Source organism: Rhinopithecus bieti, unplaced genomic scaffold (assembly GCF_001698545.2).
Source record: "Rhinopithecus bieti isolate Rb0 unplaced genomic scaffold, ASM169854v2 scaffold_39870, whole genome shotgun sequence".
Classification (NCBI taxonomy): Eukaryota; Metazoa; Chordata; class Mammalia; order Primates; family Cercopithecidae; genus Rhinopithecus; species Rhinopithecus bieti.
Genome location: NW_016817144.1, coordinates 220864 through 234056, shown reverse-complemented (window position 1 = coordinate 234056; position 13193 = coordinate 220864).

Here is a 13193-nt window from a genome sequence, read left to right as displayed (position 1 = left end):
GGAAGAACCCTTAAGGCAGCAGTTCAAGACCAGCCTGAGCAGCATGGTAAGACACGGTCTTTACAAAAGAATTAAAATAGTTGGGCATAGGATGGCGTGCCTGTAGTCCTACCTAGTTGGGAGGCTGAGGTGGGAGGTTTGCTTGAGCCGAGGAGTTTGAGCCCCTAGTCAGCTATGGACCATGCCACCACACTCCAGCCTGGGTGACAGAGTGAGAACCCATCTCTTTAAAAAAAAATTTAAGTGAAATGAAAACTTCAGTTTCTCCAGTGGCACTAGCTATTATACGTTCATTTCAAGTGCTCTGTAGCCACGTGTATTGCACCACACAAATGTAGAGCATTTGGGGTATTTCATATCATTGCAGAAAGTTCCCCAGGACTCGTTGTAGGCAGTGCCTCTGTTAGACCAGTGAGAATTTACCTAACATCTCTTTTTCTCTAGCCTTTTACTTCCCCTAAATCCTGCACAACTTGGGTAGCCCCAGTGGTCTGGCTGAGTGAGGTTCTCCTTCTTGGAGACTCTGGGCCCAGCATTATTTGTGTACGTGATCGTATTGCATTTCTGCAACAAGATTTGGGGTCATGTGTGAGATGACTTTCCATTATTTGTTGTTCTTGGTGGTAAGGTGAAGAGGCAGTTAACATGTGATTACAAAATCTGCCACAGTCCTGGTAAAGTTAAGCTAAAAGTTATATATATAGGCCAGAAGAGAAGGAAGGATTAGGATTCAGAGACTTTTGGTTGAGAAATTAAATGTGATAATTCAGAGAATTTCAGTGTTATAAAAGTGTAAAAGCTGATATACAAACAATTGTGAGATGTTAGTATGTCCTAGTGTGTCTGGGTTCTCCTGTATAAAATCTCTTTCTCAGGAGTCACTGGCCAAATTATTTATCTATGGAACCCCCTTGAGATTTGCTAAGAAAGTTATTCTTAGACTCCTCTCTACTCATGGATATGTTCTGTAATTCACACACTTGGGAAATGGCATGGCCATATGATTCATACCAAATGGCAATGGTCAGTAGATGCAGTTTATATATTTTACTAGAAATACGGCTTCCTGCTCGATTTCAGTATGTTCATAGTGCCTCTTTTGAGGTCTGTGCATAGTATATAGTATATTCTATTTATGGAAGTTAAAAAAGTATTTCAGAAATGCATGTATTAATCTGTGTGGAATTTCTCTTGTCCTTTTGCCTTTCTAATTCTTGCATAGATACTTGTCTCAAGAGATGGTCCAATATTTAATATAGTGAATGACATCTTAGCCCATCCTAAAACAGTTCTTTCTAAAGGTTTATGAGGTACATGAGGACTGATAAAACTCCAAGGAGAAACAGACAAATCCTTAACAATATTGTAGATTTCAACACTCTTCTCACAGTAATCAAGAGATCAAGTAGACAGAAAGAAAGTGCACTTTTCCCTGTTTTTGTAGACATTAAAATTATTTCACACACTTCTTAAAGTCTTATTCAGTAAGTTACTCATTTCTCCACCTTATGACTGTACTATGCTTTCAAAGTGCTGTGCAAAGAATAAAAAGTTTTAAAGTGGTTTTACTGTAATTTCAGATACATATTTGAACTTTTGAGTCTGAATTATCCAGGTGAAATGCATTGGATTTCTGATCCTCTGTAAACTTGGAAGATTACCTGCTTCCAGGTATATTGGTTTTCCTTAATTGCCTTAATAGCATGAGTTATGAATCTTCTCTGTGTCTCAGAAGAATCCTAACAGTGGAGATTGTTTATGGCGAGGATCACAAATTTACCTGCTCAGGTTAGGACCCTCTGTAAGGTAAAGACATGAAGCGCCCCCCTCTTTATTAATATATAACTGCATTTGCTGATAATATTGATTTGCCTTAAAAAACTAGACGTATTGAGAATTCAGGCTTTTTTTGCTTTTTCGGACAGTGCTGTCCTAAATGTGCTAGAGATGTACATTTAGCCGCTTAAGCTGGTGTTTTTGTAGGGTTGATTCCTAGGAGTGGGATTGGATTTTTACATTATAGTGTGTGCCATTTAAAAGACTGAACCAGATTATACTCTCAACGTCTTTTTTTTTTTTTTTTTTTTTTTTTTTTTTTCCTTTTGTGGAGAACGGGGTCTCGCTGTATTACCCAGGCAGGTCTCGAACTCCTGGGCTCAAGCTATCCTCCCGCCTCTGCCTCCCTGAGAGCTGGGATTACAGGCGTGAGCCACCGCGCCCGGCTCAACGTCTGTTTTTAAGCCTTCCCTAGTCTGTGCTTAAGTGGTTTTTTTTTTTGAGATGGACTCTCCCTCTGTCGCCCAGGCTGGAGTGCAGTGGCATGATCTTGGCTCACTGCAACCTCCACCTCTCTGGTTGAAGCAGTTCCCCTGCCTCAGCCCCCTGAGTAACTGTGATTAAAGGCGCACATCACCACGCCTGGCTAATTTTTTTTTGTATTTTTAGTAGAGATGGGGTTTCACCATGTTGGCCAGACTGGTCTGGAACTCCTGACCTCATGTAGTCTGCCCACCTTGTCCTCCCAAATTGCTGGGATTACAGGCATGAGCCACCGTGCCTGGCCTATGTAGTTTTAAATTAACTTTTTCTAAAATCTACTGAGGTTTACTCAGACCTTTAGCAGATGTTCTTGGATACTGACTAGGCCCAAAGTCTTCTTCTCATCAATTTATTGGCAAATACACTCACTTGCGATGTGATATGAGACCCTGAGGTTTACCTCCCAAACGGCAGGATGTCTGTTTTGAGAGTTTCCTGGCCAAGTGGTGGAAAGTACCATAGAAATGGAGTTCTTCATTGCTTCTTACTTGAGTTTAGACCATAGAGAAGCCATTCTTCTGTGGACCTCAGTTTACTCACCTATACTGTATAGGATGGACTAGATGATCTGATGGGCAAGGGATTGGCAAACTTGTTCTTAGGTTACCAATTAGTAAATATTTCAGGTTTTGCAGGCCACCTGGCTCTGTCATAGCTGCTCAGCTCTGCCCTTGTAGCATCAAAGCAGCCGTAGACAATAAGTAAACAAATAAGCATGGCTGTGTTCTAATAAAACTTTATTTACAAAAACAGGCTGTGACTGGCCATAGTTTGTTCACCCCATTTTTGAGCTTTTGACATTCATTAGTGTGTGATTTCGGTAATTGGTTTAGGAAAAAAGCTTTGACTTTTATAAATAATGCTTCTGAAAATTTGGTAAAACCTTTAAATTTTATTTTTACTTTTCCCCTTTATCAGGAAAGTAATGTAGACAATTTAGAAAACCCAGAACATTAATATTTTGATTCCTCTCATTAGGTAACCATCTTTGTGTGAACATGTGTACATACATACTTTTATTTATTTATTTATTTTTTTGAGCTGGAATATCGCTCTGTCGCCCAGGCTGGAGTGCAGTGGCGCAATCTTGGCTCACTGCAACCTCCACCTCTTAGGTTCAAGTGATTCTCTTGCTTCAGCCTCCTGAGTAGCTGGGACTACAGGCGCTCGCTGCCACACCTGGCTAATTTTTTGTATTTTTTTAGTAGAGATGTGGTTTCACCAGCCCAGGCTGGTGTTGAACTCCTGAGCTCAGGCAGTCCTCCCGCCTTGGCTTCCCAAAGTGTTGGGAATACAGGCGTGAGCCACTGCTCCCAGCACATGTGTGCATACATACTTTTTACAAAATTGGATGAAGTACAATTCATTTGCTAAATATTTTCACTTATGCCATGAAATCTTATTTTGTCCATAAAAATACCTGCTCTCCTAGGGCTTCTAGTTAAAACTAATGAATTTTAAAAATTAATTTTGTACTTAGTTAACCTATTCTTTTTTCTAATTGTTTCTTTTTTTTTTTTTTTTTTTTTTTTTTTTTTTGAGACGGTAGTCTCGCTCTGTCGCCCAGGCTGGAGTGCAGTGGCCGGATTCTCAGCTCATGCAAGCTCCGCTCCCGGTTCCCGCCATTTCTCCTGCCTCAGCCTCCGAGTAGCTGGACTACAGGCGGCCCGCCAACCTCGGCCCAGCTAGTTTTTGTATTTTTGTAGTAAGAGACGGTTTCACCGTTGTTAGCTTAGGATGGTCTCGATCTCCTGACCTCGTGATTCTGCCCATCCTCGGACCTCCCACGGCCTCCCAAAGTGCTGGGATTACAGGCTTGAGCCACTGCGCCCGGCCAGCCAAAACAATGTTAAATATTAGTTATAACGATAGTCATCTTAGTATGCTTTCCGAATTTAATGGAACTGATGTGACTATTTCATAGTTAAGTGTTGGTTTGAGACCTTCAATATGTTGAGTGTATTCACGTATTTCTCTTTTTTCCCTGTTTAAGTTTAAAAAAGAGTCAGATATGGCTATTGTATTTTGTCAAATGTCATCTTAGCGTCTTTTAAGATGATCATATAGTTTTGCTCCCTGCATGCTACATATTAATTGCAGTGGTGTATATTCATAGAATTATATTAGATTTTATAATATTGATCCACCCTTGCATTCCTGCAGCGAACCTCTCGATCATATTTTTTTCATGTACTGTTTGACTTTTAAAAAGGTATTTTAATTTTTAAATAGTTTATATATGTACAGTGCATAATGTATTTGTGATTCATCCATGTTGTTGTATCAGTAGTTTCTTTATTGCTGGGTTTTCACTGTGTTGCCTAGGCTGGTCTTGAACTCCTGAGCTCAAGCAATCCGCCTGTCTCAGCCTCCCAAAGTGCTGGAACTACAGGCATGAGCCACCATGGCCCGGCCAATTTCTTCTTCTTCTTCTTCTTCTTCTTATTTTTTTTTTTTTGAGGCGGAGTCTCGCTCTGTCGCCCGGACTGGAGTACAATGGCCGGATCTTAGCTCACTGCAAGCTCCGCCTCCCGGGTTTGCGCCATTCTCCCGCCTCAGCCTCCCGAGTAGCTGGGACTACAGGCGCCCGCCACCTCGCCCGGCTAGTTTTGTATTTTAGTAGAGACGGGGTTTCACTGTGTTAGCCAGGATGGTCTCGATCTCCTGACCTCGTGATCCGCCCGTCTCGGCCTCCCAAGGTGCTGGGATTACAGGCTTGAGCCACCGCGCCCGGCCAATTTCTTATTATTGAGTAGTAAGAGTTCTTTATATATTTCGGATATAAGTGCTTTGTTAGGCTGTGTGATGTACATATATTTTCTCCCCATCTGTGCCTTGTGTTTCATTCTCTTAACGGTGTCTTTTTCCCAGAGTATAAGTATTAAATTTTGATGAAGTCTGATTTATCTAATTTATCACTTTTTTTCTTTTATACATTTGGAGTTCATCTAACAACTTTGCCTAACCCAGAGCTTGCCAGACTTTTTGTGTAAAAGGTCAGATAGTAAGGCTAGGCGCGGTGGCTCATGCCAGCACTTCGGGAGGCCGAGGCTGGAGGATCACCTGAGGTCGGGAGTTCGAGACTAGGCTGACCAACATGGTGAAGCCCTGTGTCTACTAAAAATACAAAAAATTAGCTGGTCGTGGTGGCACATGCCTGTAATCCCAGCTACTCGGGAGGCTGAGGCAGGAGAATGACTTGAACCCTGGAGGCAGAGGTTGCGGTGAGTCGAGATCGCACCATTGTACTCCAGCCTGAGCAACAAGAGCGAAAATCCATCTTAAAAAATAATAATAATAAAAATAAATAAATAAATACCACTATTTAATGCTAATATAAAATTAGCATTTTATATTAGTAGTAGTATAATACTTTTTTGGACTAGTGATGAAATGACATATCTTTTCTACCTTTTGCTTTTAATCTATATATCATGATATTCATCTATTTTTTAATTTGTAAAATTAAAGATGAGATTTTGCCGTGTTGCCCAGGCTGGTCTTGAATTCCTGGGCTCAAGCAATCCACCCACCTCAGCCTCCCAAAATGCTGAGATTACAGGCGTGAGACACCATACCGGGCTGTATCGTTATATTTTCAGATGGTTTCTTGTTTGTTTTTCTTTTAAATGTAATCTGACAACCTCTTTTAATTAATAAGTTTTGGACCAGTTACGTTTAATATGATTGACAACTATTGGATTTAGGTTTCCTATTTTATTATATTTGTTTTCTGATTATCTCTTTTTTGGGGGGATTTCCTCTCTTTCTTTTGTCTGCCTACTTTTGGATTAATTGAAATTTTTTGTTTGTTTGTTTGAGATGGAGTCTTGCTCTGCTGCCCAGGCTGGAGTGCAGTGGCACGATCTCGGCTCACTGCAAGCTCTGCCTCCTGGGTTCATGCCATTCTCCTGTCTCACCCTCCCGAGTAGCTGGGACTACAGGTGCCCGCCACCACGCCCGGCTAATGTTTTGTATTTTTTAGTAGAGACGAGGTTTCACCATGTTAGCCAGGATGATCTCGATCTCCTGACCTTGTGATCCACCCACTTCGGCCTCTCAGAGTCCTGGGATTACAGGCGTGAGCCACTGCGCCAGGCCTAATTGAATATTTTTTAGTGTTACGTTCTATTAATTGGCTTTTGATTGTATATGTACTATGTTTTTGCTGTAGGAATTACAAAATATATACCTAAACTATCTACTTAGAGTTAGCATTTTACCTCTAAATAAGATGTAAAATAAAACATAAAAGTATTGCAACCGTATAGGTTTCTTTATTCTAGCACCCCCCATGTTATAATTGTACATATGTGTTTATGTATGTGTATGTATATATATTTATACACTTTCAATGTATATAGATATATAGATATGTACCTATATACACTTTCTGTATATCTATATGCATACATTGTATATATACATAGACATTTGTCTACATACATTGAAATATATATATCTACATACATATACAATGGATGCATGTTACCTTTGGCCACTACATCCTTCTTAAATTTCCTGTTGCCACTCATGACTCAATTTCCTTGACCAGTTATTCCTCCTTCAAACATCCCTCTTACGTGTGATAGTCCTCAGCATTTAGTTTCCCCCAACTTTCCCCTAATTATCAGTTGACTCAGTTACCACCAAAATGTCAATGACTTCTACATCAATTTTTCTTCTCAGACCTCTCTTCTAAACTCCAGTTATGTATTTCCAACTTCCTGTGCTCTCCCAGATAAACTCCACATTGTAGGAAATGGAAAAGAGTTATAAAAGTTTAGGTTCAAAGCAAAATTCAAAAACTCATAAATGAGACAAAGATTTTGTGATGATAAAGGCTATGGTCCACAATGAAGATATAAAAGTAATGAACCTTTCTATAAAACATACATGTGATAGAGCCGGTCCCCAACTTTAAGCCTTTCAGCGATTCAAGTAACTGCAGAACATCTTTAAAGTACTGAGAGAAATGTCAATCCAGAGTTCTATATCCAGCATAAATACCTTTCAACAATTAAGGGCAAAAAAAAAAAAAAAAGAAATTTTGGATGAAGAAAATCTAAGGCAATGTGTTGTCAAAAGTTCTGCTCTAAAATAAATGTAAAAGAAGGTCTTTAGGCCAAAGGAAAATTATACCAGAGGGAATACTAGAACTTCAGAGATAAAGAGCACAGAAATGGTACCTGGGAAAATGGAAAAACACAAACAGTTTCTCCTCTTAAGCTCTTTAAAATATGTATAGCGTTTGAAAGCAAAAGTTAGAGCACTGGTGAGACTTTCAATGTATGTAGATATATAGGTAGATACATATATCTGTATACATGTAGATGTATATAGATATAAAGGTATATATCTACATATCTAGATATGTAGATACATACAGGTATGTAGACATAGATACATGTAGATATGTATCTACATGAGATTGAGTCTAGCTTTATTACCCAGGCTGGAGTGCAGTGGTGTGGTGTTGGCTAATTTTTGTATTTTTAGTGGATATGGGGTTTCACCATGTTGGTCACACTGGTCTGGAGCTCCTGACCTCAAGTGATCTGCCCTCCTAAATCTCTCAGAGTGCTGGGATTACAGGCATGAGCCACTGTGCCTGGCCTTACGTGAGACTTTGAATGTATGTAGATATATATTTAGATATATATATATGTATAAATATCTGTATATATCTAGATATATGTACAGAAAAGCTGAAAGAGTAGAACAACAATCACCTAGTATATCCTCTCGAGGGATTTGCCAGTTTTTCATATTTTGCCGTGTGTGTTCTCTCACTCATACTGTATTTTAAAATATTATTTTTGCTGACAGTAAATTGCAGTGTTACACTTCACCTCAAAATAATTTGACGTACTCAAAGACATTTCATTTAACACTGATATATTCCATTTCAAATTTCCCCAATTGCCTTTTATTGATGTTCTTTCCCCACTTATCTAGGATTCAGTTGAGGAGTATGTATTTCATCTAGTTAATGTCTCTTTAACACCTTTACCCTAGAGCAGTTCTATCACCTTTAGGGGTGAGGGTGGTCTTTTGTGATAATTAAAATTTTAAATTGTCCGGAGCAGTTGTCTTTTTTTTTTTTTGACACGGAATTTTGCTGTTGTGGCCCAGGCTGGAGTGCAATGGCACAATCTTTGGCTCACCGCAACCTCTGCCTCCTGGGTTCAAGTGATTGTTCTGCCTCAGCCTCCCAAGTAGCTGGGATTATAGGCATGTGCCACCATGCCTGGCTAATTTTGTATTTTGTTTCTCTATGTTGGTTAGGCTGGTCTTGAACTCCCAACGTCAGGTGATCCGCCCACCTCAGCCTCCCAAATTGCTGGGATTACAGCTGTGAGCCACCACGCCCGCCCCCCTGCCATCCCCCACCTTTTTTTTTTTTTCAAGATGGGGTCTCACTTTGTCCAGGCTGGAGTGCAGTGGCATGATCTTGGCTCACTGCAACCTCCGCCTCCCAGGTCCAAGCGATTCTTGTGCCTCAACCTCCTGAGTAGCTGGGACTACAGGCGTGCACCACCATGCCTGGCTAATTTTTTTTTTTTTCTTGTATTTTCATTAGAGACAGAGTTTCACCTTGTTGCCCAGGCTGGGCTCAAACTCCTGAGCTCAGGCAATCCACCCATCTCGGCCTCCCAAAGTACTAGGATTGCAGGCGTGAACCACTGTGTCCAGTCTGTTGTCTTACAGAATGTCTCACCATTTGGATTTATCTGATTGTTTTTTACATGCATAGATTGAGTTTAGATACTTGTGGTAGGAATGCTGTATAAGTGCACATCTCCTCCTCAGCACATCTCATGAGGAGGTACACCATCAATTTGTTCCATTATTGATAAGTTTGAACACTTGGTAAAGGTGACATGTGCTAGAATTATCCCTGTAAAGGTACCTTTCATCTTTGAAGGTAGTAGTTATCTGTGAGGTGATTCTTTGAGAACTTCCTGTTGCCCAACAACCTTTCACCCAATGGGTTTAATTGATGGTTCTTGCCTGAATGAATTACACCGGTGATTGCAAATGGTGACTTTTCTATTTCTGTCATTTCTTCGTTCATTATCTGGCATTTGATGACATCTCCCTTTCTTCCTCCCTCCATTTGGAGTCTTACTGAAGAGTGGGCTTGAGTTCTTTTTTTATTCATTGTGTAAAACAAGGGGCCAGGCATGGTGGTTCACGCTTGTAATCCCAGCACTTTGGGAGGCCCGAGGTGGGAGGATTGTGTGAGCCCAGGAGTTCAAGACCAGCCTGGGCAATATAGGGAGACCCCATCTCTACAGAAAATGTAAAAATCAGGTGGGCATGGTGGTGCAGGTCTTTTGTCCCAGCTACTTAGGAGGCTGAGGTGGGAGGAACTCTTGAGCCCAGGAGGTCGAGACTGCAGTGAGCAGTGATAGCACCACCGCACTCTAGCCTGGGTGACAGCAAGACTCTGTCTCAAAAAATCTGTATTTTATTTTTTATATATATGTATAATTATATATCTATATAAATGTATACATTAAAAAAGAAAAACAAGGGATCTTTATGTCATAGTTTTTGAGCCACATTTTAGGAATGTTTACCAAACTATCCTAGAGTCATACTTATTTGGGGAAAAGACTAGAGAGGTATATGAAAGACATTTTATCTTTCAAAGGTTAAAAGACATTAAATGAGTTCTTAAACTTTTTTGAAGGCAAAATTTTCTTTATCCTGTTTTCTATTGAAGCAAAATTTTTTCTTGAATATGTGGAAAGTAACATTCACTAGTGGTTGATGAATCATTGTATTTGGTGGCAATCTTCTGTAAATAAATCTTTCAAATATAAAAAGTTCTCCCATTAAAATAATTATACAATAGTTCAAACATTCAGAAAATTTTAAAAGTATAGGCTGGGTGTGGTGGCTCACACCTGTAATCCCATCTCTTTGGGAGGCTGAGGTAGGAGGATCATTTGAGCCCAGCAGTTTGAGAGCAAGCTGGGCAACATAGAGGATACTGAACGTATCTTAACTTTGTGTTGATAACCCAATGGGTTATTTGAACTTCAGTTATTGTGTGGTAGTCCCTAGATGTATCTCTAGACCAAGGCTGTCCAACAGAACTTTTTGTGATGATGGAAATATTCTGTATGTGTACTGTCCTGTATGGTAGCCACGAGAAATATGTGGCTATTAAGTAAGCACTTTAAATTTTTGTTCAGGTCTCATACTTTATAACATTGTCACTTCACTGATTTGTCTCCTTTATCTGTCATTTCTCCCACCTGCACAATAGGCATTTGTTATTTCTCAAATTTCCTTTCACTGAGAGGTCAAGTCAGGTGGTTTTTAACAATATGGGAGGAAGTCTGATATGGTAGTAAAGACCATAGCTTAGGATTTGTGTGGGTTTGTTTGGAGACAGAGTCTCTGTCGCCTAGGGTGGAGTGCAGTGGTACAGTCTTGGCTCACTACAACCTCTGCCCTTTGGGTTCAAGCAGTTCTAGTGCCTCAGCTTCTGGAGTAGCTGGGATTACAGGCGCACGTCACCACACCCAGCCAATTTTTGTTGTTTTAGTAGAGACAGGGTTTTGCCGTGTTGGCCGGGCTGGTCCCGAACTGTGGACCTCAAGCGATCCACCCGCCTTGGCCTCCCAAAGTGCTGGAATTACAGGCATGAGCCACCAAGCCCAGCTGGACTTGTGGGTTTGTTGTTTTTTTTTTGTTTTATTTGGGACCTGTGTTTTAGTTGTAACTCTTAGTGGTACTGGCTGTGACCTTGGACAAATCATTTAGCCTCTCTATAAACATCTTTGAAAGGAGGTAATAATGGTATCTATTTTATGGAGTTGATCTGAGGATAAAAATGAAATAATGCACTTTAAAGTGCTTACTTATTACAATGTCTGGCAAGTAGAAAGCTCTCTATAGGCCAGGCGTGCTAGCTCACGCCTGTAATCCCAGCACTTTAGGAGGCCGAGGCTGGTGGATCACCTGAGTTCAGGAGTTCGAGACCAGCCTGGCCAACATGTTGAAACCCCATCTCAACTAAAAATATAAAAATTAGCCGGGCATGGTGGTGGGTACTTTCAATCCCAGCTACTTGAGAGTGAGGCAGGAGAATGGCTTGAATCTGGGTGGCGGAGCTTGCAGTGAGCCTTGATTGCACCACTGCAATCCAGCCTGGGTGACAGAGTGAGACTCCGTTTCTAAACAAACAAACAAAAAAAAAGCACTCTATAAAAGCTAGCTGCTGGTTGTTATATTATTACTGACACAGAAGATAGGGACTGGGAGCAAATGGAATGTACTCGAAGAGCATAGCCTTGTTCAGTAATGTTAATACTAGATTGGTACACTATTCCACATCAAAAGGTGAATCCTTGTTACATTTGACAAATAAGTTTCATAATTTTTAAAAGATTTCAATGCATCACAGATTATTTCTTCTTAATATGCCATTCATGGTTTATATATATGTAACAGTAGATTAAATAATTAGATTTTATTAGTTCTGGAGTATTAACTTCTGCTGGAAATGAACTTCCCCCTTCGCTATACCAGTGCTGAGTGAGGCCTCTTTCTCTCAGATACCAATTAGAAATAAGGGGACAATGACATCTTTTTCCTTCTAGGAATACATATTATATAGAGAGTTGTCTTTTGAGGTCTAGAAGTCTGAAAACACTGTAATTTTTTTTTTTTAATTCATACAATAAATGTAGCGTTCAACTCTAAAAAATTGACATTGGTTTCTGGGATTTAATATTGGCATGACTTTACCCCTGCATCTCTGCGCTCTGCAGGTAGTTTTGTTTATGGGTGTCATTGGTTGAACAAATATTTTTTTAGTTGCTACAATAACTAAAACATGATCTGTGCTCTAAAGGAGTCAACAAATGAGTCGGGGAGGGGGCATGAGTAATTGCCTGTAATATAATGGTGCTCACACTGTCATGGAGGACCATACAAAGTGTAAGAAGCGCAGCGCCTGGAGGCACAGCAAAGGGTAGTAGAGGTGACATTTGAGCCCGGGCTTGAAAACTGTCTAGGATTTCTCAGAATTTCAGCAAAGTAAGGCAATTTCTGTCTATATAGACAAATGTTTTTTAATTAAAAATATGAGAAATTAATTAAATAACAGATTATGACTACAGTGCATATTTAAAAACCGAGGAATGATGAGTGCTGTTGACTAGTTTATCCAAACAGTTCAGAGAAGAGAATATCCATGTAGATCCCTCTTGTATTACAGAATACAAAGGAGCAGAAAATTTTGCCTCAGTAAGTGCCAGGTCATTCTAATTAGAGTACCTATACATTATAACATAATTCCTCCATTGAGGTAATAACAGCCAGGTGGTCCAGAGTCTACCATTCAGTCAAGAAATTCACTCCCTTAAGCTAGACTATGCTGGAAATTCATTGACAAATTTTGTTCTTTAGTTTTCCATTTTTCTTCAGAATTCATGCAGACCACTTGACTTCCTTAGCATTTTCTTTTGTCGGCATATATTAATGTCTTTGATTAAGCTTCAACTTCCCTTTGCATCAGTCCTGTTGCAATCATGCCTCCTGAGGCATCTTTTTGCTTCCCTTGCATGAATTTCCAAAGCCCTTTCTGCTTGGTAAGGGGAGTATCCATTTTCTTTAAAGTAGTGGTTTTCAAACTTGCCTGCACATCAGAATTATTGGGGAGAAGGATAAAAATACAGATTACTGAGCTTCACCTGAGGTTCTGTGAATTTGGGTTGCATTTGAGATTACTTTTAACAATTAATAATAACTTTTAAAAAATTAAAAGTAAATTTAACAATTTACTTTTTAACAATTAATTTTAATTTTTTTTTTTTTTTTTTTTTTTTGGTTTTTGTTTTTTTGGGTTTTTT